The sequence below is a fragment of the Heteronotia binoei genome, chromosome 2 (assembly GCF_032191835.1).
Source record: "Heteronotia binoei isolate CCM8104 ecotype False Entrance Well chromosome 2, APGP_CSIRO_Hbin_v1, whole genome shotgun sequence".
In the NCBI taxonomy this organism is placed as follows: domain Eukaryota; kingdom Metazoa; phylum Chordata; class Lepidosauria; order Squamata; family Gekkonidae; genus Heteronotia; species Heteronotia binoei.
This window is the reverse complement of record NC_083224.1, coordinates 187229410-187255397: the sequence shown is the minus strand read 5'-3', so window position 1 is coordinate 187255397 and position 25988 is coordinate 187229410. Positions and strand designations below refer to the sequence as shown.

Sequence of the window (25988 nt, the reverse complement as noted above, 5' to 3'; positions counted from 1 at the left end):
GTACAGACAGGCCATCTTGTAACTGACTGTGTGTGTGTGGGGGTCTTCACTGCCCACAGCCCCCCATCCTGGAGAAAAAAGAGACCACTGACTCAGTCCCTCCTTATTGCACTCATCTTTCCCATATCAGTGGTGTCATTTACGTATCCTCCTTATGTCCATACAAACTTCTTGGAATCCTTTGGACAAACACCCAACCCTGGGGCCCTAGGTCATTTTGATAAAGCAAAATTTGTTGGACTCAAGCAAACGGTTTTTTAAAGGCATTTTCTTAATCTTTATCAGAAGGTGGGGGGGAGGTCTCTTTGCAGATAAGTGGGACTGATGCCACCCAAGCCTCCCCAAAACTCAAACTGGAGGAGGATTGCAGGGAACAGCTGTCTGCTGAGAGAGGTGAGCTCCACCCCCCCCCTTAAATCCTGCAGTACAAGGAATAGACTTGGATGGCCAAAATTGGACCATACAAGTCAGCCAGGGCTTCAGAACCAACGGAACCCATGGACCCAGCCAGCGGCAGTTCCCATTATTTCATTAGAGGTTCTTCCGATGTGAACAGTGACCAGGTAAAATAATGATTACTTGTTAAAAATCCATGGAAAACAGGTCTTCTTAGAACCCACCAGCCGCGAGGTAATACAATGACGCTAATGAGAACAACAAGAGTCATTCTGTGAAACTAGCTAAAAGGAATGGTATGGGCTGAGGGTTGGGGAAGAGAAAACTCCCGTGTGCCTGGGCTCTAATCTGTGGGCAAAAGCGCTCCTGGAGCCAGAGAGGAGAGGAGTTCTGAGGAGGGGAAGTGCTTATGTGGGTCGTTTGGGTCACCCATGGCCGGCAAAGGGCGGGTTACCTTCCGCTGGATGACCGGCGGCGGCTTCCACACGCAGGTTGGCGAAGACGTGCTCTGGCAAGCGAAGTTTCTCCGCACCGGCGCCGGCTGGGCTTCCTGCGTCGGCCGCTGCTCCCTTCTGCCCTGGCACCGCCACTGGCGTGCCCAGTCCGGCTCGTCCCCGGCGGCAGGGCGCCAAGCCTGTGGTCCTTCCTTCGCCCAGGGAGGCGGCGCCAGCGGCAGCTGAGGTCGGAGCACCAGCCCTTGCAGGCAGCTCCCGCCGCGCTCCTTGGGCGGGCTTTTGGCGCACTCGGGATGGGCTCGGAAGAGGAGGCAGGGCGGAGGGCGCCAACGCGACGGATGCTGCCCGAAGGCGCCGCCGGGGCAAGGCGGCCAGAGCCTGGCGGGGTCCCGGGGCGGGCGGAAGAGCGGGAAAAAGGGGGTCCAGGGCGTGCTGGAGGGGCTGCAGGGCGGGCGGGCAGGCGAGGAAGAGGGGCGGCTGCGGGGCCCCGCCGGCCAGCGCCCGGTCCTTCGGCCGCCACCCTCGGAGCTGTCCGTGGTGCTGAAGCGGAGCGCTCGCCGTCTCCCCGCCTCGGACTGCCGCGGAGCTGGCGCGATTGCGCTGCGGCGGCTGGGGGTGCTGAAGGACAGCTCCGGGCGCCCGCCGCGGCATCCCCGCCTCTCCTGGGCGCCGAGTCAATCTTTCCCGGCTGCTCTCTCCCCCCCGCCACGCCGACCCCCTGGCGGGATCCAAAAAGGGCCCCTTCCCATTGGTGGGCTCCGGGGTGGCGCCGCCCCCTCCCATCGCAGCCCACCCCCCCTCCCTGCCGCTGCACCGCCCCCTCGCCTGCTTTTCTCTCCAAGGTGCACCCGCGCAAAATCACACACCCCTTGCGATCCCGAGTAAGCGCTCTTGCGGGGAGGGCGGGGGGGGGGAGAGACTGTCCTTCCGACACTTCATAATACGCGATCGTTATTCCGGATGCGTTCCTTCAGTCTTTATCCTGCACTCATTAATCCCGGAGTCCTCCAAGGAGGCCGGGTTCCTTGAATCGTTCCACAAGCATCTATTAATTCCTTTTTTTTTTTTTAGTTTGGGTCTGTTAATTTACTCTTGATTTTTTTTTTTGGGGGGGGGGCTGCGTTTCTGCTTGAAGAGTCTGTTGTTCCGGGTTGGTTTCTGCATTTTTTTTGAAACCCCCCCCCCCCCCCGAAATCCTGACAATATATATTTTTTATTCCAACAGTCTTTCAGGTGCCACAAGATTCCTCCCCCCCCCCCCAAAAAAAAAAAAAGCCTGCAGAAGACTATCATGGCTGGCCTTTGGCAGATCTCTGGCTTCCATCCATTTATTCTGCATTCTTTCATCCCCCCACCCCCACCCTGCAACTTGGATTAATTATTTATACAACAAATCAAATCTCAAATTTACATCCCTCCCTCTCTACCCTGAACGGGACTCGAAGCAGCTAATATTATATAAAACGTATCCAATAAAAACAGCACAAAAGGAACAAGAAACGAACTTTAAAAATGTAAAATGATTCAAAATCTGTCCCAGTTAAAATCTATTCACTAGCAACCAGGGTAAGATGCCGGGATTGTGGAGCATAATTTACCAGCTGCCTGACGGATCACTAGCACCCAAAGGCCACAGGGAAAAGAGTATCTTTCCATGACTGTGGAACCTAGGGGGGGTTCTGAAGACAGCACCTCTTTAGGTTGCTGGTTCCCGTAGGATGGCGGCCACTACGAAGAAGGCCCTCATGCCTGTTGACGCAAGACAAGCAGTTTGTGGACCAGGAACCTTCAATAAATTCTGAGATGGAGAATACGGAGTATCATACTGGAAGAGGCAGTCCTGGTTAGCTGTTTTACTCGAGGCTGATGCATTTTCTGGATTAATTTCTTTATTCTAGATACCTTTCTTCCAAGAGCATCAATTTATTCTTGGCAGCTGAATTTAGGACTTGATGGATTCAGTCTCTCCAGGATTAATTTCTGCCTCTCTCGACATCCAATGGCTCTGCGTTGGTTCGTTTATTCTGCAACTTGAATTGGTGAATTCATCCCAGGTTGATTCACTTCATGACACTTAGCATGGAAAAGTGACAATGAGAATGAGGCATGGGGGTGCATTTCCCTGGTTCAAATCTCATGTCAGCCACAAACTCATTCGATGAAATATCTGTGCCGTATAGGACTGTTTTGAGGATTATAACTAGACATTGCTCATGAAATGCTTTAAACAAAGCTTTATGCAAAAGCTAAAGATGATTCTTCAATCAGCTTCTAACTTGCTCCAGTCTGGTGCAGTGGTTAAGTGCGAGGACTCTTATTTGGGAGAACTGGGTTTGATTCCCCACTCCTCCACTTACAGCTGCTGAAATGGCCTTGGGTTAGCCATGGCTATCGCAGAAGTTGTCCTTGAAAGGGCAGCTGCTGTGAGAACCCTCTCAGCCCCACCCACCTCACAAGGTGTTTGTTGTGGGGGGAGAAGATATAGGAGATTGCAAGCTGCTCTGAGTCACTGATTCAGAGAGAAGGGTGGGGTATAAATCTGCAGTCTCCTCCTCCTCCTCCTCCACTTGCAGCTGCTGGAATGGCCTCGGGTCAGATATAGCTCTCACAAGAGTTGTCCTTGAAAGGGCAGCTTCTAGGAGAGCTCTCTCAGCCCCAACTACCTCACAGGGTGTTTGTTGTGGGGGAGGAAGGTTAAGGAGATAGTGAGCCACTCTGAGGCTCTGAGATTTAGAGTGAAGGGCAGGTTATAAATCCAATATCATCATCATCATCATCATCATCATCATCATCATCATCTTCTCTTGCTTCAATTGAATTTTTTCCTTTAATCCACATTAATTAATCTACTTAAGTTTGGGATAGATGATGGCTGGGGGAGCAGGATGCAAGGTGACAGGAATGGTACATTAAAAATACTTTTGAAGGCATTGCTACAGCCTCTGTTTTTTATTTTTCACATCTAGGGGAAAGTCTGTGTTGATTCACAGGCAGAGAAGTGAAAGCCTGAAGGTGCAGACCATTTTTTTCCCCTCTCACTTCCTGGATCTTTTGCTTGCTATCAAGAGGTTCCCTTTAGCCACCACGGCTAGTAGCCATCTATGGACCCCTCCTCCTCCTTGTCCTCCATGAACTTGCCAGATCCCCTTTTAATACCGGCTATGTCTATTGCTGCCCTGACCTAAATAGCTTGAGTTAGCCTGATCTTATCAGATCTCAGAAGCGGAGCAGAGTCAACTTTGGTCACCATTTGGGTGGGAGACCACCAAGGAACGCCAGGGTTGCTACACAGAGGCGGGCGATGGCAAACCATCTCTGAATATCTCTTGCCTTGAAAACCTTATAGATGCCACCACCATGCCACTACACCATGTGGCAATGAGTTCCAGAGACTAATTCTGCACTGCACAAGAAGGATCTCCTTTTGTTAGTCCCAAATCTTTTGCCCATGAACATCACTGGGTTCCATTCTTCCTCCCCCACTGCCATGACTTGTCCCTTTATTAGAGGCTTCAAGTACTGAAATGGGCTGTTGAAGTTTTTCGTGCACAGAGGTAAAGAACATCCTATTAAACCTCGATTAAAGGAAGAGGACATTTTTTTTCTCCAGGCCTGTTAACAACCCTACATGGGCCTGATCTCCAGTCCCACTGCAAAACTAAGCTGCTGCATTTCACACAAATCCAATCCACTTCAAGGGCCATCACATGTCGAGCCCATGACATTGAATGTAAGAACAGCTGTGCTGGATCTGACCAACAGTCCAGCTAATACAACACCCTGTTTCATACAGTGGTTGAGCAGACTTCCCCAGAAAGCTGACATGCAGGAAATGGAGAACAAAGCCCATCACTATTGTTGACCCCCTCCAAGCAAGTCAACTCTGAGGTAGACTCTCTCAGGTCTTGGAGGTTCCATTTAGTCCTTGTAGCTAATAGTCATGGACTCGTGAAGGAACTTCTCCTGTTCCATGAATTTGTCCAATCCTGTTGCAAAGTCAACTAAGCTAGTGATAGGACTGCCCGTGGGAGCTGGAGCTCTCCTGGAATTATGTTTGATCTCAAGGTGACAGAAATAAGCTCACCTTGAGAAAATGGCTGCTTTGGAAGGTGGTCTCTATAGTATTCAGGCCACTGAAGCCCCTCCCCTCCCCAAGCTCCACCCCCAAAATCTGCAATTATTTCCAATGCAGAGTTGGCAGCCTGAGCGGTTGACCATCCCAGGAGCCTAGAGTTGGAAGGGGCTATAGTGACCATCTAGTCACCCCCTTCCCCCCCTCAATGCAGGATCAGCCTACAGAGCCCCTGACACATGTTCAACCAGCTGCTGCTTGAAGACTGCCAGTGAAGGGAAGCTCCCCACCTCCCTAAACACCCAACTCCAGGGTTTGTTTTGTGTTCCCCCTAAGCTGAGTTAGTGTGAGCTAGCTCACAGGGTTTTTTTAGCCTCCAGCTCACACATTGTTGTCTTAGCTCAGGAGGGATGGCCCCAGAGCCAACTAGTTTATGCAGGAGCTCACAACTTTAATGCCAGTAACTCACAGTCTCTTGCTCACAAGACTCCACAGTTGAGAGGGAGAGTTGGCAGGAACTCCTTTGCATATTAGGCCACACCCCTCTTATGTAGCCGATCCTCCAAGGGCTCTTGTTACAGGGCCTACTGTAAGCTCTTGGAGGATTGGCTACATCAGGGGTGTGTGGCCTAAAATGCAAAGGAGTTCCTGCTACAGAAAAAAAAAGCACTGCCCAACTCCACTGCTGAATTACTTACTGTAAAAAAAAAAAAAATCTTAATATCCGGCAAGTACCATTTTGCCTGTAATTAAAACCTATTATTGCAAGTCCTCTCTTCTGCTGCTAAAAGGAACAGGTCCCTTGTCTATTCTAAGGGACGGCCTTTCTGGCTTCCTTTGGTCTGTCCCGAATCTGAGGTTGGTCTCTTGTTATTCCCATTCTGCAGATGGAGGAAGTGAGCTGCAAATGGGTTCCACCCAATGCAGCTGTGGAGACCCCTGGCATCCCCTTGGCTGCCAAACTTTTGGGGAGAAGACAGCTTTGTAGACAGCCCACACAGCAATGCACTGTGGAAGTTCAAATAGCAGTAATGAGGGCTTTTTTTGTAGCAGGAACCCTTCGCATATGAGGCCACAAACCACTGATGTAGCCAATCCTCCAAGAGGTTACAAGGCTCTTCGTACAGAGCCGACTGTAAGCTCCAGGAGGATTGGCTACATCAGAGGGGGTATGGCCTAACATGCAAAGGAGTTCCTGCTACAAAAAAAGCCCTGGCAGAAATGACCTCCCAGTGCCATTGTCAGAAGCCACTGAAAGTGACATTGTAGTGGGCTGTTTTCTGAGCCTCACAGAAGTTAGCTAACTCAGCTAACTCAGCTAACTCACTAACTCTGTTCATAGGGTTGCCAGGTCTTACTCAAGAATTACCTGGGGACTAGAGAAATGTCATATAACCAACTGCTCAAGATTCGAGGAGATAAAATTGAATTAAAATCTTCGGAAGAACTAGACAATAAATATGATTGGTTTCAAATGCAACAAATTAAAAGCCTGTTGGAAAATGATATAAAATTGGAAGGAATTAGACGAGAACAAACAGAATTGGAAAGGGTCCTGCTTGGTGATAATGAAAAATTGATATCAAAAGTATATAAGTTATTATTGAAATGGTCTACAGAAGAAGAAGTAGTAAAATCTCAAATGGTCAAATGGGCAATCAATGTGAATAGAGAAATACAAATGGATGCATGGGAATACCTTTGGAAGAACTCAATGAAGATATCAACTTGTCAGAGCATAAAAGAAAATTGTTTTAAGATGATGTACAGGTGGTATATGACCCCGAAAAAATTGGCCAAGATGAGCAAGAAAATGTCGGATAGATGTTGGAAGTGTAAAAAACATGAAGGTTCTTTCTTCCATATGTGGTGGACATGTGAAAAAGCGAAAGAGTATTGGAAGATGATACAACAAGAAATCTCCAAAATATTGGGCTAGGACTTTAAGAAAATTGCAGAGACATTTTTGCTTGGATTACAATTAGAAAAATATCCAAAGGAAGATAGGACTCTAATTTGGTACCTGCTATCAGCTGCTAGAACATTGTATGCGCAGCTTTGGAAGCAAGAAAAAATACCAGATAAATGGGATTGGACTATGAAAGTTCTATCGTGGAGTGAAATGGATAAATTAACTAGAACATTAAGAGACTATGATTTGGAGATATTTAAAAAAGAGTGGAGGAAGTTTAAAGAATACATAGAGAAAGAGTCGAATGTAAGAAGACATTGGACAATTTTTTAGTAATAATGGGGGGGGGGGGGAAACGAAGAAGCAAGAAGGGGGGGAAAATATATATATAACGAATTTTGATTAGTCAGATGTATCTTTAGTATTGAATTAGAATCTATAACCTCGGGGAAGTCTATATTGGAGGGAGGGGGGATTGAAAAGTCATATGGGTTAGTATTGAAGCAACGAAGGGAAATTAAGTTCTGTAACCATATGCTATCAATAAATTGGTAAAACGTAAGAATTACCTGGGGACTTTGGGGGTGGAGCCAGAAGACTTTAGGGGTGGAGTCAAAATCACAACTGAACTCTGAAGGAAGTTCTGGCAATCACATTTAAAGGGACCACACACCTTTTCAGTGCCTTCCCCCCATATGGAAATAATGAAGGATAGGGTCAGCTTCTTTTGGGGTTCATAGAATTGGACCCCCTGGTCCAATCTTTTTGAAACTTGGAGGGTGTTTTGAGGAGAGGCATCAGATACTACGCTAATAATTTGGTGTCTCTACCTCAAAAACCAGCACCCCCCCCCCTCAGAGCCGCAGATACAAATAGATCAATTCTCCATTATACCCTAAGGGAATTGGTCTCCGTACAGTATAATGGAGTGCCCAGCAGACGTTTCCCTCCCTCTCCCCACTTTCTGATGACCCTGAAGCGGGGGGAGGGCCTCCAAACCAGGGGATCCCCTGCCCCCAACTGAGGAATGGTAACCCTATCAGTTCAACACCCAGTCTGAGGAAGAGCTCTGAAAATTCTGCAAACTTGTCCACCCCTTTTGGGATTTTCAGTCCTCTCTCTTGATTCGTGTGATGAAAGTTGTTTGTTTTAAGCTGCACCAATATATCATGGGAAATAATGGTGATCCAGGATAATATTACCTTATCTATATTTGGGGGGGAGGGAAGAGGGAGCCAGGGGAACACATTGTGATTAGCAAACCTTGACTTCAGTTCCCCTTGTGGCCTGGGCTTCGCTCCCAGAGGCTTCGCAGAGTTTCAAAGATCAAGGCGGCGCGGAAGACCAAACAAATTCTCCAGCATTTGTTTTCAACCTGTTGCTTTTGCCAGGAGGTCTCGAGTTTTTAATAAATTTCTGCCAGAATGCATTACAGAAAAAATACTTCAGCAGAGGTCAAGCCCTTGCTACAGGAGGAAGGACTCTGGGGTCTCATGAAAGAATCATTTGAAAATCCCCTTCAAAAGGCAAGTTTTTTTGCCTGCGCACTTGTGGATGTGTGGATGAGGGAGGCAGTGAAACGAGAGTGGGAAAATCTTCAAGAAAGACAATGCAGCTAGGATACCAATCTTCAGGTGGGATCTGGAGATCTCCAGACTACGGAGTTTACAACTGATCTCCAGACTACAGAGATCAGTTCCCCTGGAGAAAATGGCTGCCTTGGAAGGTATGGTGCAAGGGTGGCCAAACTGTGGCTCGAGAACCATATGTGGCTCTTTCATATAGGCTCTTGAAGCCCCCACAACTCCACTAGCTGGCTCAGAGAAGGCATTTCTGTCTTTAAATCACTTCTCCAAGCCAGTTGGTGCTTGGAGAATGTATTTAAAGTTGCTTTCCTTCCACTTTTCCCTCCTCCCTCCCCACTTCTATTCCTTCCTTCCTTCCTTCCTTCCTTCCTTCCTTCCTTCCTTCCTTCCTTCCTTCCTTCCTTCCTTCCTTCCTTCCTTCCTTCCTTCCTTCCTTCCTTCCTTCCTTCCTTCCTTCCTTCCTCCCTCCCTCCCTTTCCTGTGGCTCTCAAACATCTGATGTTTATTCTATGTTAAGTAAGTCTGATGTAGTCCATATGGCATTGTACTCTGTTCTTCCCAAACCCCATTTTCCTGAGGCTCCACCCCCAAATCACCAGGATTTTCCCAGCTCAACATTTCCAAACCAACTAGGCATGGCCTTTTGACCTCCAAGTTGATAATATTGTGAGAACCAGTAGAGTGCAGTGTCAAGGCAAGAGATGTTCAGGGGTGGTTTGGCATTGCCTGCCTCTGCGTAATGACGCTGGTATTCCTTGGAGGTTTCCCATCCAAATACTGGCCAGGGCAGAGAGCCAGCATAGTGCAGATGTTAAGAGCAATGGACTCTAATCTAGAGAACTGGGTTTTGATTCTGTGCTCCTCCACATGAAGCCAGCTGGGTGACCTTGGGGGAGTCACTGCTCTTTCAGAGCTCTCTGAGCCAAAAAAAAAAAATCTCAAGTCTAGCTCATCACCTAGGAAACACACTCTATAGAAGGTAGAACTTTAGGCTGCAAGACAATCTTAGGATCTCCTGGCTAGTTTGGTGTAGTGGTTAAGTACGAGCCAGTTTTGTAGCGGTTAAGTGAGTGGGCTCTTATCTGGGAGAACCGAGTTTAATTCCCCACTCCTCCACTTACAGCTGCTGGAATGGCCTTGGGTCAGCCATAGCTCTCGCAGGAGTTGTCCCTGAAAGGGCAGCTGCTGTGAGAGCTCTCTCAGCCCCACTTACCTGACAGGGTGTCTGTTGTGGGGGAGGAAGGCAAAGGAGATTGTAAGCAGCTCTGAGACTCTGATTCAGAGAAAAGAGAGGGCTATAAATCTACAGTTTTTGTCGTCGTCTTCTTCTTCTTCTCACACAATGTCATACAATTGTTATTGTTGCTGTAGTTACTGGTCAGGGCTGACCCTGCTTAGCTTCTGAGATTGGACAAGCCTGGGCTATTCGGGATCTGGGAGACCCAGGTTCGAATCCTCCTCAGAAGCTTGCTTCGTGGACCTTGGGCCAGTCACGCACCCTCAGCCTAACCTACCTTACAGGGTCACAGTGAGGATAAAAGAGAGGATGATGTCAGCCACTTTGGCTTTGGAAATAGATGGGGAAATATCTCCCCACCCTCCAAAGCGAAGTGAATCAGAATTAGCACTTTATATATAACCCTGTGAGCATTCAGAAGTCCTTCTCTGGTTGGATCCCACAAATCTGGACTGTCAGCAACATCACTTTCCTTTAGTGCAGGGATTATTCTTAGCATTGGGACTTCAGTCAGCCTCTGAGCACTGACCCATGGGTAGGTAATTATTTCTGCCATGTGTGAAGTGGGGAGGGAGCAGTGCCGGATTAAACCTTGTGGAGGCCCCTAGGCAGTCAAAATCTTGGGGGTGCCCTTGCAAATTATCTCAGAGTCTGAGTGCCTGACTCACCGTCCATGACCCCTGCTGCAGCCTGCAGGCACCTTCTCAAAAGCCTAGGGTTGCCAATCTCCAGGTGGGGGCAGGGGATCCCCTGGTTTGGAGGCCTTCCCCCCGCTTCAGGGTCGTCAGAAAGCGGGGGGAGGGGAGGGAAATGTCTGCTGGGAACTCTATTATTCCCTATGGAGATTTATTCCCATAGAAAATCATGGAGAATTGATCCACGGGTATCTGGGGCTCTGGGGGGGGCTGTTTGTTGGGTTAGATGCACCAAATTTTCAGTATAGCATCTAGTGCCTCTCCCCTAAATGCCCCCCAAGTTTCCAAAGGATTAAACAAGGGGGTCCAATTCTATGAGCCCCAAAAGAAGGTGCCCCTATCCTTCATTATTTCCTGTGGAAGGAAGGAATTGAAAAGGTGTGCCGTCCCTTTAAATGTGATGGCCAGAACTCCCTTTGGAGTTCAAGTATGCTTGTCACAGCCTTGATCTTGGCTCCACCCCTAGTGTCTCCTGGCTCCACCCCCAAAGTCTCCTGGCTCCACCCCCAAAGTTTCCAGATATTTCTTGAATTGGACTTGGCAACCTTACAAAAGCCCCTTACAAAACTGCGGGGGAGAGGCAGAGAGAGGCAAACTTGGTGACAACTCCAGCAGTAGCTGCATCAGGCAAATTGGGCAAAGAGTAGCTCAGTTGCTGGCTGCGTGTGCAGGCTAGGAGGGCTGCAAGCAGTGGGGAAACCAGGGGGAAAAGCCAGCCCAGGGCCCCTAAAAGCATGGAGGCCCATAGGCCAGTGCCTACTTGGCCTAATTGTTCATCCAGCCCTGGGAAGGAGGGGAAAATAGGCAAGCTTGCAAGCTCTTCACCACCACAAAGGTCACCCAGAGACATAGAGCAGGGAAAGAGAGCACAAGAGCCAAAGGAGCCACTGGAAGCAGGGATGGAATTAAAGAGGACCATGCAGGATTCCCAGCTTCATAAGTCTTGCAGAAGCTGTATTTACTAACCTTGGCATCAAGGAAAAGAGAGATGCATAATGATGCAAGTGGCGGTCAGTGATTTAGATGGTACATTTGTATTTCTTTCTCCCACTGGTGCTAAAAAATAATTCCCTAACCTTTCCCTATGCTGTTTTTATGGGGACTGTTATTCCCAGTTTTTTTTTTTTTTAAAGTATCCTTGCAAAGTGCATGCATATGTATTTTATCTTCCTGTGCAAAGAAAGTATTAAGAGTTTCAATAAAGACGTGTGTATTATTTGTTCATGTCTTTCGTCTCTCAAACTCCTGACATTTATTCTATGCAGTTAAGCAAGTGTGGCCACTTCTGCTTTAGTGCAAAGAGTCTGTTCCACCATGGAAAGGGTCTGTGTGCTGGAGAAAAACGTTGCCACTAGTGAAACAGACCTACGAGATCCAACCCATTTTCTCGTTGAAATCCTTCCAAAACCCTTGCAAGGTAGCTCATTATTATAATCCCTGTTTTGTAAAGTGGAAGGAGGAGGGGGCAGAGAGAAATGGGTTCTCCAAAGGTCACCTTGTGACTTCATGCAACTCTCTGTCCCTGCCACCCACACACATTGTATTCCATTGGAACATTATATCAACCTCAAAGTAATAATCGGCAGAATTGCATTAAGGCTTTTTTTTGTGTGTGCGTGCGTACGTTTGTGTGGTGCTTGACAAATGGACACACAAGGTTCAGCAAACGGCACAAAAAAAGGCTCTTGCTGAATGAAGAATCCTTTCTCATTCCCTCTATTGATGGTGGGCAAACAAAACCTGCACACACACATACACACACAAATCTTGCTGCCTCTGCACAAGGGATGATGCTAAGATCTAACCCAGGGGTGGCCAAACTGTGACTCGGGAGCCACATGTGGCTCTTTCACACATTATGTGGCTCTCAAAGTCCCCACTGCCTCATCAGCTGGCTTGGAGAAGACAATTCTCTCTTTAAATCACTTCTTCAAGCCAAGCCAGCTGGAGAATGCATTTAAAATTAAAGTTGCTTTCTTTCCATCTCTCCCTCCCTTGCCCCCATCTATTTGCTTTCCTCCCTCCCTCCCTGTCTTGCGGCTCTCAAACATCTGACATTCATGTCTTGCAGCTTTCAAACATCTGACATTTATTCTAGGTGGCTTTTACGTTAAACAGGTTTGGCCACCCTGATATAACCCTATTTACAAGCACATCACAACTCCACCCCAAGGGTTTATCCATGTGTATAGCCCAAGGGTAGCCAAATTTGCTTAATGCAAGAGCCACACAGAATAAACATCAGATATTTGAGAGCCACAAGACATGAACAACTATGACACACAACTCCTAATACTATTTTTTTGCACAGAAAGATAAAATACACATGTATTCATTTTAGACCCGGGGTGTCGAACTCATTTGTTATGAGGGCTGAATCTGACATAAATTAGACCTTGAGGGGCCATGTTGGGTTGGGCCAAGCCATATCGGGCCGGGCCAGGTGCGTACCTATTTAAGATTAGGTAATAAAGATATAAATTTTATAAAGAATACACACATACAAATATATATTTTAAAAAGTTAAAACATGCTTAAAACGTTAGCACTCTTAAGGATGCTTTCTTTATATATCTCCCACGGGATCCAGGGAATTGGGGGGGAGCCTCAGCCAATGGAGGAAATAGAGGTTTTGCTCTGTAGCTTCTAAGTGATTGAGCCAGCCTTGCAAAGCAAGTTGTTATGCAGAAGAAAGCAAGAGAGAGGAAGAAGAAAGCAGATGACAGCCAGTTGCTCAGGGGCCTGATAAGAGCCCTCCGGGGGCCAGATTTGGCCCCAGAACTGTATGTTCGACACCCCTGCTTTAGACCATGACCATGGTAGAAGGGGACTTTTTAAAAAGTGGTAGAAGAGGACTTTTTAAAAAAGAAGAAGCAGGGAATAACAGTCCCCATAAAACCAGCATAGGGAATGGCTAGGGATTTTTTTTGCAGCAGCAGCAGCAGCAGAGGGAGAAGGAAACACACATGTACCATATAAATCACTGGCTACTATTTGCATCATTATTCAACTATCTTTGCCTTGACATCAAGGTTAGTAAATACAGCTCCTACAAGAGCTATGAAACTAAGGAGGAACCCTGCACGGTCTTCCTTAATTCCATCCCTGCTTCCGTGACTCCCTCGGCTCTCTTTCCCTTTTCTAGTTCTCTGGCGACCTCTTACCAGCAGGAAGTCCCTATGCAGAGAAGGTGGGCTTGCAAGCCTGCCTATTTTCCCCTCCTTCCCCGCTTCACACATGGCAGAAATGGTCTCTTACTTACGGGACAGCGTTCAGAGGCTGACTGAGCACCCAATGCTAAGCATGCTTACTTGACCTCTGGGAGCTACACAATATGCGCAAAAGAGCCACAGTTTGGCCACCCCTGGTATAGCCTGACTTGGGTGGCCCAATCTGGTTAGTATTTGGATGGGGGACCACCAAGGAATTCCAGGGTTGGGGTATAGAGGCAGGCAATGGCAAACTACCACTGAAGGTCCCTGGCCTTGAAAACCCCACAGAGGTCATTGTTAGCCAGCTGCGACTTGACAGCCCTTTCCACCATCGCCAGACAAATGACTTCACAGCCATATAGATCATGCTGTGATACATACATGAGTGAGGGGGTGGCTACAGTTTGCACAGGCGCCAGGAGTTATTGTGATACTATCAAGCGCGCAAATATCTCTTGCGTGCTGAGAGCTAGCTTATGGGAACTTAAATTTCATTCACGATTCGAAGGAAACCGTACAGTTTGCCAAATTCTGTATTTTGCTCCTGATATTTCTAGACTGCCTGCAAGATAACAATATCTGGCAGTGAAGGAAAGAAATGCATATAGGAGAATACAAATATTGACTCAAATGTGAGGACAGGTTGTTTTCCCCCAGGTACGCCATCTGAAAAAGGGAGGTCATCTGGCATTTGCATACAAGTTAAGGGACTGCAGGGGTCGTCTTGTAGAAAAAGAGGTGCTGGAGCTCATTTGCATAACTCATTTGCATATGCCGCACACCCTGGACATCACTGGAAGGTGGACTAAATTATATCAGCTCAGCATCTACCTTCAAATGCTTCTTGAATTATAACTGCCATAATAAAACCTTACTCCCATCATACTTTTTAAATGACTTTCTCCTATGTGGCCACAGTGGCCTGATGTGTCAGCGAAGGTTCATTGACGTTTCCAAATGAGCAGACTTGTTATTTGAAACAAAGTTGCATTTATTGTATACTCCAGAGTTACTCCAACATGATAGGTATTGGAACTGATGGCAAGCAGTTCAACTCAGTGCTATTTAACAATCTACATCAAAGCAATTGCATCTACACCCCAATTCCCAAAACAAAGGCTGCTTTTGCATGTGAGAGTTTTCACATGACTCCCCCCCTTATCTTTTTCAGTTGGTGGTTACATTTCCCCGCGGCAATGTCCTTGCTGCCTCTAAGGGGGAGGTGAGAATCTAGCGGGCATTTTCCACTTCAAAGACCACCCAACAACCTTTGATATTCTTGGGAAGCTACTTCTCGGCTATTCCCTACTTGGCCCCCCCACTACGGTTCTACTATCATAGGTTAGTGAGCATATATGTGCTTTGATCCATATGGTTAGTAATCAGCATTTAGCAATAGTATCAATGAACAGAGTCTGACAAGATAAAGATTTCCATCTGTCTGCTTTAGATGTTTTGGTTCTTTCCCCATTTTTTGTGGAGGAAAATATTAGAAAGTTTGTCCAATCTTAGAGCTCAGCAAAATTCTCACAGGGGGTTTGAACAATGGAGTCCAGAAGCAAGGGTTTTTTTTGTGGGGGTGGGGGATAAGAAAGAAAGAGCACAGTAAAATTCAGAGGTTCTGGAGTTCTGCTGTGAGATCCTACCTAAAATGAGGCCTGGCTATGTCAGCTGCGATTTGATGGCCAACCTCCCCGTCCCATGTATATAATTAGCATTTTTATACAAAACAGTGAGAACATGAAAAAAAAAAAGCTTCCCAAGCAGAGGGTCAGATCCAGCAATCTCATTCCACTAGCAGTGGGGTTTTCCTCTAGTGCAGGGGTGGCCAAACTGTGGTTTGGGAGCCACATGTGGCTCTTTCATACATATTGTTTGGCTCTTGAACTCCCCATTGCCCCATTAGCTGTCATTTCAAGTTAAAGTTGCTTTTTTCCACCTCTCTCTCCCTCCTCCCTCACCTCCATCTATTTCCCTCCCTCCCTCTGTCCCTTCTCTCAAATACCTGATGCTCATGTCTTGCAACTCTCAAGCATCTGACGTTTATTCTATGCAGCTCTTATGTTCAGCAAGCTTGGCCACCCTCGCTCTAGTGCAAAGACCTCCGTGAACCTGAGAAGGTTTCCCTGCACAGTGCAGAGAAGAGGGGAAAGGGGTATGACAAACCACAAACATTGTGGCCCTCTGTGCAAAATTAGGAGGTACAACAGACAGAATTGTGCATTGGTTCCACTGCGGAGACACAGGCGGGGAAATCTGGCTCTCCAAAATCCAGAGAGAAATTTGTAGGAGGAGAATTGTAAGTTTCAGAGATCTACCAAGCAGGCATTAATCTTTGCAGGGATAGAAATGATTCACAACCGATAGTGGGCTGATCAGCTCAGCTCTAAGCACACACAGTTCTCTTTCACACATATTCAGAGAGCAAATGAAAGAGACCCAGGGATCCAAATTGGTTTCCTGGAGGGCTTCATGCTACATACTTGTGAATGGTAAGGCGAGGAGGAATTTACCTGAGGCCAGTTCACAGGGCAGAGTTTTAAGCAGCATTGGCGCTTCTAGCCTTTTGCAGAACTCATGGCTGCAGTGCAAAATTTCCTCCTCCTTTCTTTTTCTTTTGGTGGGGATCTCTCCTAGTTTCTATGTCACTTATTTTAAAGCTGGGAAATGTCTGCAGCCTTGGCAGAACTGGCCCCAGACTGTCTGGCACCCTTGGCAAGACTAATTTCTGGTGCCCGCCCCCCAAGTGATAACATCACTGAGTCACTTGGGAGCACCCAATTTGGCACCCCCAGAAGGCTGGCGCCCTATGCAATTGCCTAATTTGCCGAGTGGCAGGGATGGCTCAGAGCTTTGGCCAAAAAAGGCCATCTATCACCCAACAGCAGACAAATGAGCAAGAGCAATGAAAGTGATTCTGGTTGCAATGGAATCATCTAAACTCACAAGGCTACAGAAATTGTCTTAAGTACAGGAGAATTTTTTTAATAAAAGGGACAACTAAGATTCCAAATATGTTGGCTCCGGAGGGGCTGTGGCTCAGTGACAGAGCATCTGCTTGGCATGCAGAAGGCCCCGCATTTAAGACTATATCATGATGCAGTTTGTTTGGTATGGATTAAAGATTGGATAGTGTTATTAAGCAGAAAATTATTAACATTAGAAAGCCATGGAAAGGTTTTTGGTTGGCATGCATATTTGTGCTATGGGAAAAGTAGAATGGATGGTTTTTTTCTCACATCATTATGTAAGAAGTAGTTTGCTTAAAACTTGGTTGAAATACCAAAAATATGATGAGAGGAAACTACTGTGGATTGTGCCAACGGAAGTAATAAAGTTATATTCGGATATTGAGGAAGAGAAATGGTTACCATATAAACAATTGTTAAAAATACAAGGAGGCAAAGCAGAATTAAAATCAGTGGAGGAATTGGATTATAAATTTAATTGGTTTCAATGGTTACAAATTAAAAGTCTGCTGAAGCAGGATACTAGGAATGAAGGAATAAGACAAGAACAGAAATGGAGAAATTGTTGTTTGGTGAGGACGTAAAATTGATCTCAAGAGTATATAAACTGTTACTGAAATGGTCTACAGAGGAAGAAGTGGTAAAATCTCAAATGATAAAGTGGGCAATTAATATAAACAAGGAAATTCAGATGGAACAGTGGGAATATTTGTGGAAGAACTCTATGAAAATATCGACATGTAATAACATAAAAGAAAATTGTTACAAAACGTTGTATAGGTATATGACGCAAAAAAACCCTGTCGAAAACAAATAATCAGATGTCTGATCGATGTTGGAAATGTAAAAAACATGACGGGTCCTTCTACCATATGTGGTGGACTTGTGAAAGGGCTGTACAATATTGGCAAATGAACCAGCAAGAAATGTCAAAGATTTTGGGATACAAAGTGAAGAAGGCACCAGAAATCTTTTTTTTGTTGGGATTACAAATAGAAAATTTTCCGAAGCGAGACAGAACATTACTTTGGTACATGCTTTCAGCTGCACGGACATTGTATGCGCAGTTGTGGAAGCAAAATAAAATTCCAGAAAAATGGGACTGGGTTATGAAAACTATGCACTGGAGTGAAATGGACACTAAAGGAACTTGATATGGAAAAATTTAATAATGAATGGCGAAAGTTTCAGAACAATGTGGAAGAACATTGGAGAGTGAAAGGACACTTGGTGATATTTGATAACGGATAACTTGTTTATTAGCTATTTTTAATTTACTGAGACAAGAATGATAGTTAAAATGAGAGTATGAGAAAATATTTTGTTCTTTCTTAAAAGATTATAATAAGATAGATAATATAACTTAATTTAGTAATATATTGGATCATTAATTGAATGAGGTAATAAGCATAAAGAAGTATAAGTTCCTTTTTTCTTTTTTAAACAGTTTTTTTTTAAAATGTTAAATTACCTTTATTGCTTTTATATTGTAAGTAACACTGGGGAAGTCTTGAAAAGGAGGAGGGGAGGTGGAAAATGTGATGCAACATATTGACTTTTATTTGAGAGAAGTAAATGAAATAGTGATATAATATGTTGCAGAATAATAAAAATTGTTTTTACAGAAGGCCCCAGGTTCAATCCCTTGTGTCTCCCATTAAAAAGGATAATAGAATCATAGAGCTGGAAGGGACCTCCAGGATCATCTAGTCCAACCCCCTGCACAATGCAGGAAACTCACAAACATCTCCCCCTAAATTCACAGGATCTTCATTGCTGTCAGATGGCCATCTAGCCTCTGGTTAAAAACCTCCAAGGAAGGAGAGCCCACAAACCTCTCAAGGAAGCCTGTTCCACTGAGGAATCACTCTAATGGTCAGGAAGTTCTTCCTAACGTTGAGCCGGAAACTCTTTTGATTTAATTTCAACCCATTTATTCTGGCCCCTTCCGGGGCCACAGAAAACAATTCCACACCATCCTCTATATGACAGCCCTTCAAGTACTTGAAGATAGTGATCATATCACCTCTCAGCCGCCTCCTCTCCAGGCTAAACATCCCCAGATCCTTCAACGTTTCCTCATAGGACTGGTCTCCAGATCCCTCACCATCAGGTGGTAAGTGATGGGAAACAGTGCCGGATTAAACCCTGTGGACGCGTTTAGGTAGTCAAAATCTTGGGGGGGGGGGGCTTGCAAATTATCTCAGTCTGAGCACCTGCTCATGATCCCCACTGCAGCCTGCAAGCACCTCAAAAGCCCCATTGACAAAGCTGCAGGGGAGAGGCAGAGAGAGGCAAATTTGGCAACAACGCCAGCAGCAGCCGCACCAGGCAAGTCGGGCAAAGAGCGGCTCAGTTGCTGGCTGTGCCTGCAGGCTGGGAGGGCTGCAAACAGGGAGGAAACCAGGGAGGAAAGCTGGCCTGGGGCTTCTAAAGGCATTTGTTATTTCAGCCCTGATGGGAAAGACCCAGGGCTTTTTTTGTAGCAGGAACTCCTTTGCATATTAGGTCACACAGCCCTGAAGTAGCCAATCCTCCTGGAGCTTAAGTAGGCCCTGTAAGAAGAGCCCTGTAAGCTTTTGGAGGATTGGCTACATCAGAGGTGTGTGGCCTCACTTACAAAGGAGCTCCTGCTACAAAAAGAAGCCCTGGAAAGACCTTTGCCTGGGACCCTGGTGAGCCTCTGAGAGCCAGTCTGAGTAGACAATACTGACCTGGATGGACCGATGGTCTGATGCAGTATAAGGCAGCTTCATGTGTTCATGCTCAAGTTCAGAGAGCTCCAAAATCTGGAGAGATGTGTGGAGGAGCTTTTCAAAACCACACCAGTCAGAGGTTGCCAAAAGAAAGCTGGGAGGCGAGACTCTCTCTCTTTCCTCACATCTGCTTCCCACCCAACTGCCAGCTCCACCTCACCCCATTTTTTTCCCATGGAAAAGCAATAGCGTCACCCTTGGCCCTGTGGACACTTTTTGTTTCCCCACCATGCCAACTTTTCTTACACAGAATAAACAATCGTTGGGTTATTTTAAACGCAACTTTGCTGGGGTGGGAGAGGGAATGGAAACGCTGCAGCATAGTGATAAGAACAGCTGGAACAGGGATGGCCAAACTGCGGCTCGGGAGCCGCACTGTGGCTCTTTCACACATATTCACAGAATCATAGAGTTGGAAGGGACCTCTAGGGTCATCTAGTCCAACCTCCTGCACAATGCAGGAAACTCACAAACACCTCCCCCAAAATTCACAGGATCTTCATTGCTGACAGATGGCCATCTAGCCTCTGTTTAAAAACCTCCAAGAAAGGAGAGCCCACCACCTCCCAAAGAAGCCTGTTCCATTGTGGAATAGCTCTAACGGTCAGGAAGTTCTTCCTAATGTTGAACCAGAAACTCTTTTGATTTAATTTCAAACCATTGGTATTGGTCCTACCTTCCGGGGCCACGGAAAACAATTCCACACCATCCTCTATATGACAGCCCTTCGAGTACTTGATGATGGTGATCATATCACCTCTCAGCTGCCTCTTCTCCAGGCTAAACATCCCAGTTCCTTCAACCTTTCCTCATAGGACTTGGTCTCCAGACCCCTCAACATCTTTGTTGCCCGCTTCTGGACTCATTCTAGCTTGTCTATATCCTTCTTAAAATGTGGTGTGCAAAAATGAACACAATACTCCAAGTGAGGTCTTACCAGAGCAGAGTATAGCGATACCATCACATCACGTGATCTGGACACTATACTTCTGTTGATAAAGCCCAAAATTGCATTTGCCTTTTTAGCCACCGCATCACGCTGTTGACTCATGTTCAGCGTATGATCCACTAAGACCCCTAGATCCTTTTCGCACATACTACTGCTAAGACAAGTCTCCCCCATCCTATTACCATGCATTGGATTTTTCCTACCTAAATGCAGAACTTTACATTTATCCCCGTTAAAATTCATTTTATCAATTTTAGTCCAGTTTTCAGCCTGTCAAGGTCATCTTGTATCCTGTTTCTGTCTTCTTTTGTGTTTGCAACCCCTCCCAATTTAGTATCATCTGCAAATTTAATAAGCATTCCCTCTATTCCTTCATCCAAATCATTGCTAAAGATGTTGAACAAAACAGGTCCCAGGACAGATCCTTGAGGCACTCCACTTGTCACTCCTCTCCAAGAGGATGAGGAACCATTCACAAGCACTCTTTGGGTGCGATCTGTCAACCAGTGACAAATCCACCTAATGGTAACAGGATCCAAACCACATTTTACCAACTTGTCAACAAGGATAGTATGTGGAACTTTATCAAAATCCTTACTGAAATCAAGATAAACGATGTCTACAGCATTCCCCTAATCCAGTTACTTTCTCAAAAAAAGAGATGAGGTTAGTCTGACATGACTTGTTCTTGAGAAAACCATGCTGGCTCTTAGTAATCACATCCATTCTTTCTAAATGTTCCAGGACCGACTGTTTGATGATTTGTTCTAAAACTTTTCCAGGTATAGACGTCAAGCTGACGGGTCGGTAGTTACCCAGATCGTCTTTTTTCTGCTTCTTGAAATGGGCCAACATTCGCCCGCCTCCAGTCTTCCAGCACCTCTCCTGTTCTCCAAGAATTCTCAAAAATAAAAAGCCAGAGGCTCAGAAATTACATCTGCAAGCTCTTTTAGAACCCTTGGATGCAATTCATCTGGCCCTGAGGTCTTTGTTTCATTTAAAGAAACTTGGTGTTTATGTACTACCCCTATGCTAATCCTAGGTTGGAACTTCATACCCTCCTTATATGTTCTGTTTTTGCCATGTTGAGCACCGTTTCCCTCAGCAGAGAAGACTGAGGAAAAGTAGGAATTGAGCAGTTCCGCCCTCTCTTCATTACCTGTTACAATTTCACTTTCTTGTTCTCGCAATGGGCCTACCATATCCTTGCTCTTTTTCTTACTCTTATTGTGTAGCTCATGAAGGCCCCACCACCCTGTTGGCCAGCTTGGAGAAGGCACTTCTCTCTTTAAATCACTTCTCCAAGCCAAGCTAGTTGGTGGCTTGGAGAATGCATTTAAAGTTAAAGTTGCTTTCTTTCCACCTCTCCCTCCCCTTGCTTTTTTCCTACCCTTTCTTCCTCCCTTCTTCCCTTCCTCCCTTCCTTCCTGCCTTACAGCTCTCAAACATCTGATGTTCATGGCTTGTGGCTCTCCAACATTTGACATTTATTCGATGTGGCTCGTACGTCACGCAAGTTTGGCCACTCCTGAGCTAGAAGGTGCCCAAGGAGTTCTACACGGCTGCAAGCTGATGGGATTGGAGCCTCCCTGACTACAAGGGAGGGGCGTGTTGACATAGGAGAAAGCTGAGGCCAAGGAAGTTCCTGCATCTACGCCCTCCTTGAGATCAAGCAATGGAAAAACACTTGCTGGCATCCCAAAAGCTTTTAATTGGTCCCACTTGGAAACAGGATACTGGACTAAGGAGGTCTCGGTGTCTGCAAATACAGTTTGCCCGGATCTGCAAATACAATTCAAAAGGCACACCCTTTGAACTGGAGGTGCCCAGAGAATAAACTGTACTCCCGTAGGGGCCCAGTTCAAATCTTGCCTAGTTCATCAGGTCTGGTGGGCCCAGGAAAGCCACTCTTTTGCAGCTTCGATTCCTCATCTACAAAATGAAGATAATCATCCTCAGAGCTTTTTTTTGGTAGCAGGAACTCCTTTGAATATGAAGCCACACACCCCTGATGTAGCCAATCCTCCAAGATCTTGCAGGGCTCTTAGTACAGAGCTCCACCCCCAAAGTCTCCTGGCTCCGCTCCCAAAGTCCCCAGATATTTCTTGAGGCGGACTTGGCAACCCTATCTGGAGATGAACTATAATTTCAGGACATCCCCAGGTCCCACCTGGAGGCTGGCATCTCTTTCACCTTAATTGCCTGCCCATCAATATCATTGGGAGGCTCCCAGCTCATGTCTTATGGGAGACAGAGAAAATGTTCTCTCTGCTTTCTATACCTCCTGCTTATGTCTCCTGCTAGTCAACTTGTAAGGGAAGGTATTCCAAGCCCTGGATCATCTGAGTGGCTCTTGTCTGTACCTTTTCCACTGCTATGACTTTTTGGAACTGGTCCCGGGATTTCAAATTTGGCTACACCATAACTCTCTCCAAAGGCCTTAGTCATGCTGGCGAGCTTCACTTTCGGTCCCGTCCCTAATAAACCCCCGTAAGGCCATTATTTTAGAATGACACAAAGCGGCTCGGGAGCTTTCAAGTTCCCCAGAAGTCTTGATCAGGCTGAACGCTACCGAAAATGTAAAAATGTGCGCATGAGTTTGAGTCATTTTGGCTGGTCTGAATGTAAGGCATGAGGTGGGTTTTGTTCCTGGTTTGAGGGTTTTGATTTAGACCATCACAGCAGCTGAAATCTTCTTGCTAATAATCCTTTGTGAACAATCTCCCCCTCCCCTCCCACTACCTTTTAGCGTACCTTTGCGGATGATCAGGGGTTTTAACCTCTGTTAATTTGGTACTGTGGGAAGGGCAGGTAGCATGGTATAGCCTGATCTCATCAGATCTCAGAAGTTAAGCAGGGTCGGTATTGGAAGGGAGACCACCAGGGCCTTTTTTTGTAGAAAAGGTCCAGCAGGGATTTATTTGCATATTAGGCTACACCCCCTGACATCACCATTGTTTGACACTGGGCTTTTTTTTTAGAAAAAGGTCCAGCAGGGATTTATTTGCATATTAGGCCACACCCCCTGACATCATCATTGTTTGACACTGGGCTTTTTTTGTAGAAAAGGTCCAGCAGGGATTTATTTGCATATTAGGCTACACCCCCTGACATCACCATTGTTTGACACTGGGCTTTTTTTGTAGAAAAGGTCCAGCAGGGATTTATTTGCATATTAGGCTACACCCCCTGACATCACCATTGTTCGACACTGGGCTTTTTTTTTAGAAAAAGGTCCAGCAGGGATTTATTTGCATATTAGGCCACACCCCCTGACATCACCATTTTTCACGCAGGGCTTTTTTGTAAAAAAAGTTCAGTGTGAGCTCATTTGCATGTTAGGCCACACCCCCTGTTGCCAAGCCAGCTGGAACTGCGTTCCTGTGAGTTCCTGTTAAAAAAAAAACAAAAAAAGCCCTGCCACTATGGAAAACTCTGCTGAAGAAGGCAATGGTAAACCGCCTTTGCTTCTCATTTGCCTTGAAAGCCCTTTGCTGGGGTCAAAAAAACTCTGGATTTGGAACTCCTGGAGATTTGGTGGAGCTTGGGGAAGGTGGGGGTTGAGGTAGGAGGGACCTCAGCAGAATATAATCCATGAAGTCTACCTTCCAAAACAGCCATTTTCTCCAGGGGAGCTGATCTTTCTCATCTGGAATTCAATTGTAATAGCAGAAGATCCCAGGTGCCACCTGGAGGTTGGCAACCGTAGACATTTGCACCTTGCCAGAACTTACATACATCATTTGGCACAGCAGTTGCTCTAATTTAGTTAACCTGGAGCATAAAGTTGCCAACCTCCAAGCGGAACCTGGAAACCTTCAAGAATTATGACTGATCTCCAAACAACAGAGTTCCCCTGGAGAAAATGGCAGCTGTGGAGAGTGGGCTGTAAAGCATTACGCACTGCTGATGTTGCACGCTCTGAGCCTGGTATCTTGGGAGAGTGAGTTATAAATTCAATAAACAATAAATTCTGAATTTTTATCATTTATTGACTTTATTATTTATAATTATTGAATTTATAGCAATAATTTATATTTATTTATTTATTTTTATTTATTCATTTATAATAAGTTATTAAAAGGTGAAGGTAGTCCCCTGTGCAAGCGCCAGTCGTTTCTGACTCTGGGATGCCGTCGCATCACGTTTTCAAGGCAGACTTTTTGCAAGGTGGTTTGCCATTGCCTTCCCCAGTCATCTACACTTTCCCCCCAGCAAGCTGGGGACTCATTTTACCGACCTCGGAAGGACGGAAGGCTAAGTCTACCTGGAGCTGGCTACCTAAACCCAGCTTCCGCCGGGATTGAACTGCAGTCGTGAGCAGAGAGCTCAGACTGCAGTACTGCTGCTTTGCCACTCTGCGCCACGGGGCTCTTTTTTATATTTATTTATAAAAAATAAATGGTTATTGTAAAAGTATTATTACTATTTATTATTATTTTTATTCTTCTTCTTCTTCAATGAATTTGGTAACCCTATGGTGACCCACCTGCTTGTCTGCACAGCTTCTGCCAGCGGAGAAAACTGAATGAGGCCCAGCCCACTCTGCCCGCCCGGCCTCTCTAGCCCTTCACCTCCGTCCCTCGTTTCCCCCTCTGTTATGATGTTTTAATTACTTTTGCTCAGTTTATTGTTATGAGGGCAGAGACCTGAATATTTCATGAGCTGGCTGCTCCCTCTCCCTTCTGCTGGGGCACGGGATAAATTACGCTCTTATTAGCCTGATTAATCCGCTAGTCTGTGTGGGGGGGGGGGGGGGAGGAAGCGGACCAAGCCAGCCAAAGGGGCCTCTCCCTTTTCTTCCACAGGTGACGAATGGGCCAGATTCTCTTTCCTCTTCAGTGCTCCTGCTCTCAACAACTGCCAAGAAAGCAATCAACAGAATCAGAAGTCGCATGGTCTGCAAAGTCCAGAAAGCTCTTAGCCCACTCCCCTGGCATCCCAGCAAGTCCGCCTTTTCATTTGCATCAAGGGCTAATTGTAGGGTTGCCAGGTCCAGCTGGAGAAATATCTGGGGACTTTGGGGTGGAGTGATTGAAAGAGATAAACGCCACCTCCTAGCCAACTGACAGGGTGGTGAAGGCTTCAAGAGCCACACAATATGTGTGAAAGAGCCACACGTGGCTCCTGAGCCTCAGTTTGGCCACCCTTGCACTATAACAACTGATCTCCAGGTGAGAGAGACCAGTTCCCTTGGAGAAAATGGCTGCTTTAGAGGTTGGACTGCAAAGTATTATCCCCTGCTGAGGTCCCTCCTCTCCCCAAACCCCGCCCTCCTCAGGCTCCACCCCCCAAATCTCCAGGTATGTTCCAATTCAGAGCTGGCAACCCTAATAGCATGAGATCTCCAGGTGTGACCTGGAGGTTGGCAACCCTAGCTTAGCCTCACCATGTGGCAAACGGGAGTTGGTGAGGGGAAATGCCCACCCCCATCCTTCAGAGGTTCTCGCCTCCTGGTGGAGTCAAAGTAAATATTTTATTAAACACCACTTAGCGGTTGTTTCCCTAATAGCTTATATTGATGTCAACACAAAAGGTGAGGCTTTAAATCTCCGGGTCTGTCGTGGATGCCAATAAAGGCATCCCTTGGAAGAGAAATTTATTATCCCCTGGGGAAAGGAATGGCTGTTAAGGGGACTTAGTGTGTGGATGTCATTATGTGTGTCAGCCTGCCTTTGACATTCCCCAAGAAAGGGTTGAAATCCTTCACGCCGAACCTCGCCTTTCAAATTCAAGCTTCCTTCGTGGT

General features: G+C 46.2%; 1 protein-coding gene across 3 annotated transcripts in view; it reads right to left on the bottom strand.

Moving 5' to 3' along the window:
* The window catches only part of KCNN1 (potassium calcium-activated channel subfamily N member 1), a 151186-nt gene that overhangs the window by 96645 nt on the left and 28553 nt on the right, over positions 1-25988 (bottom strand). The window contains exon 1 of one of the 3 annotated variants that reach the window (XM_060232678.1): positions 851-947. The exons of the other annotated variants lie outside the window; for them this stretch is intronic. The gene's annotated coding sequence lies outside the window, so the exon portion shown is untranslated. Of the gene's footprint in view, positions 1-850; positions 948-25988 lie in introns of those variants that run through there. 3 annotated transcript variants of the gene reach the window in all.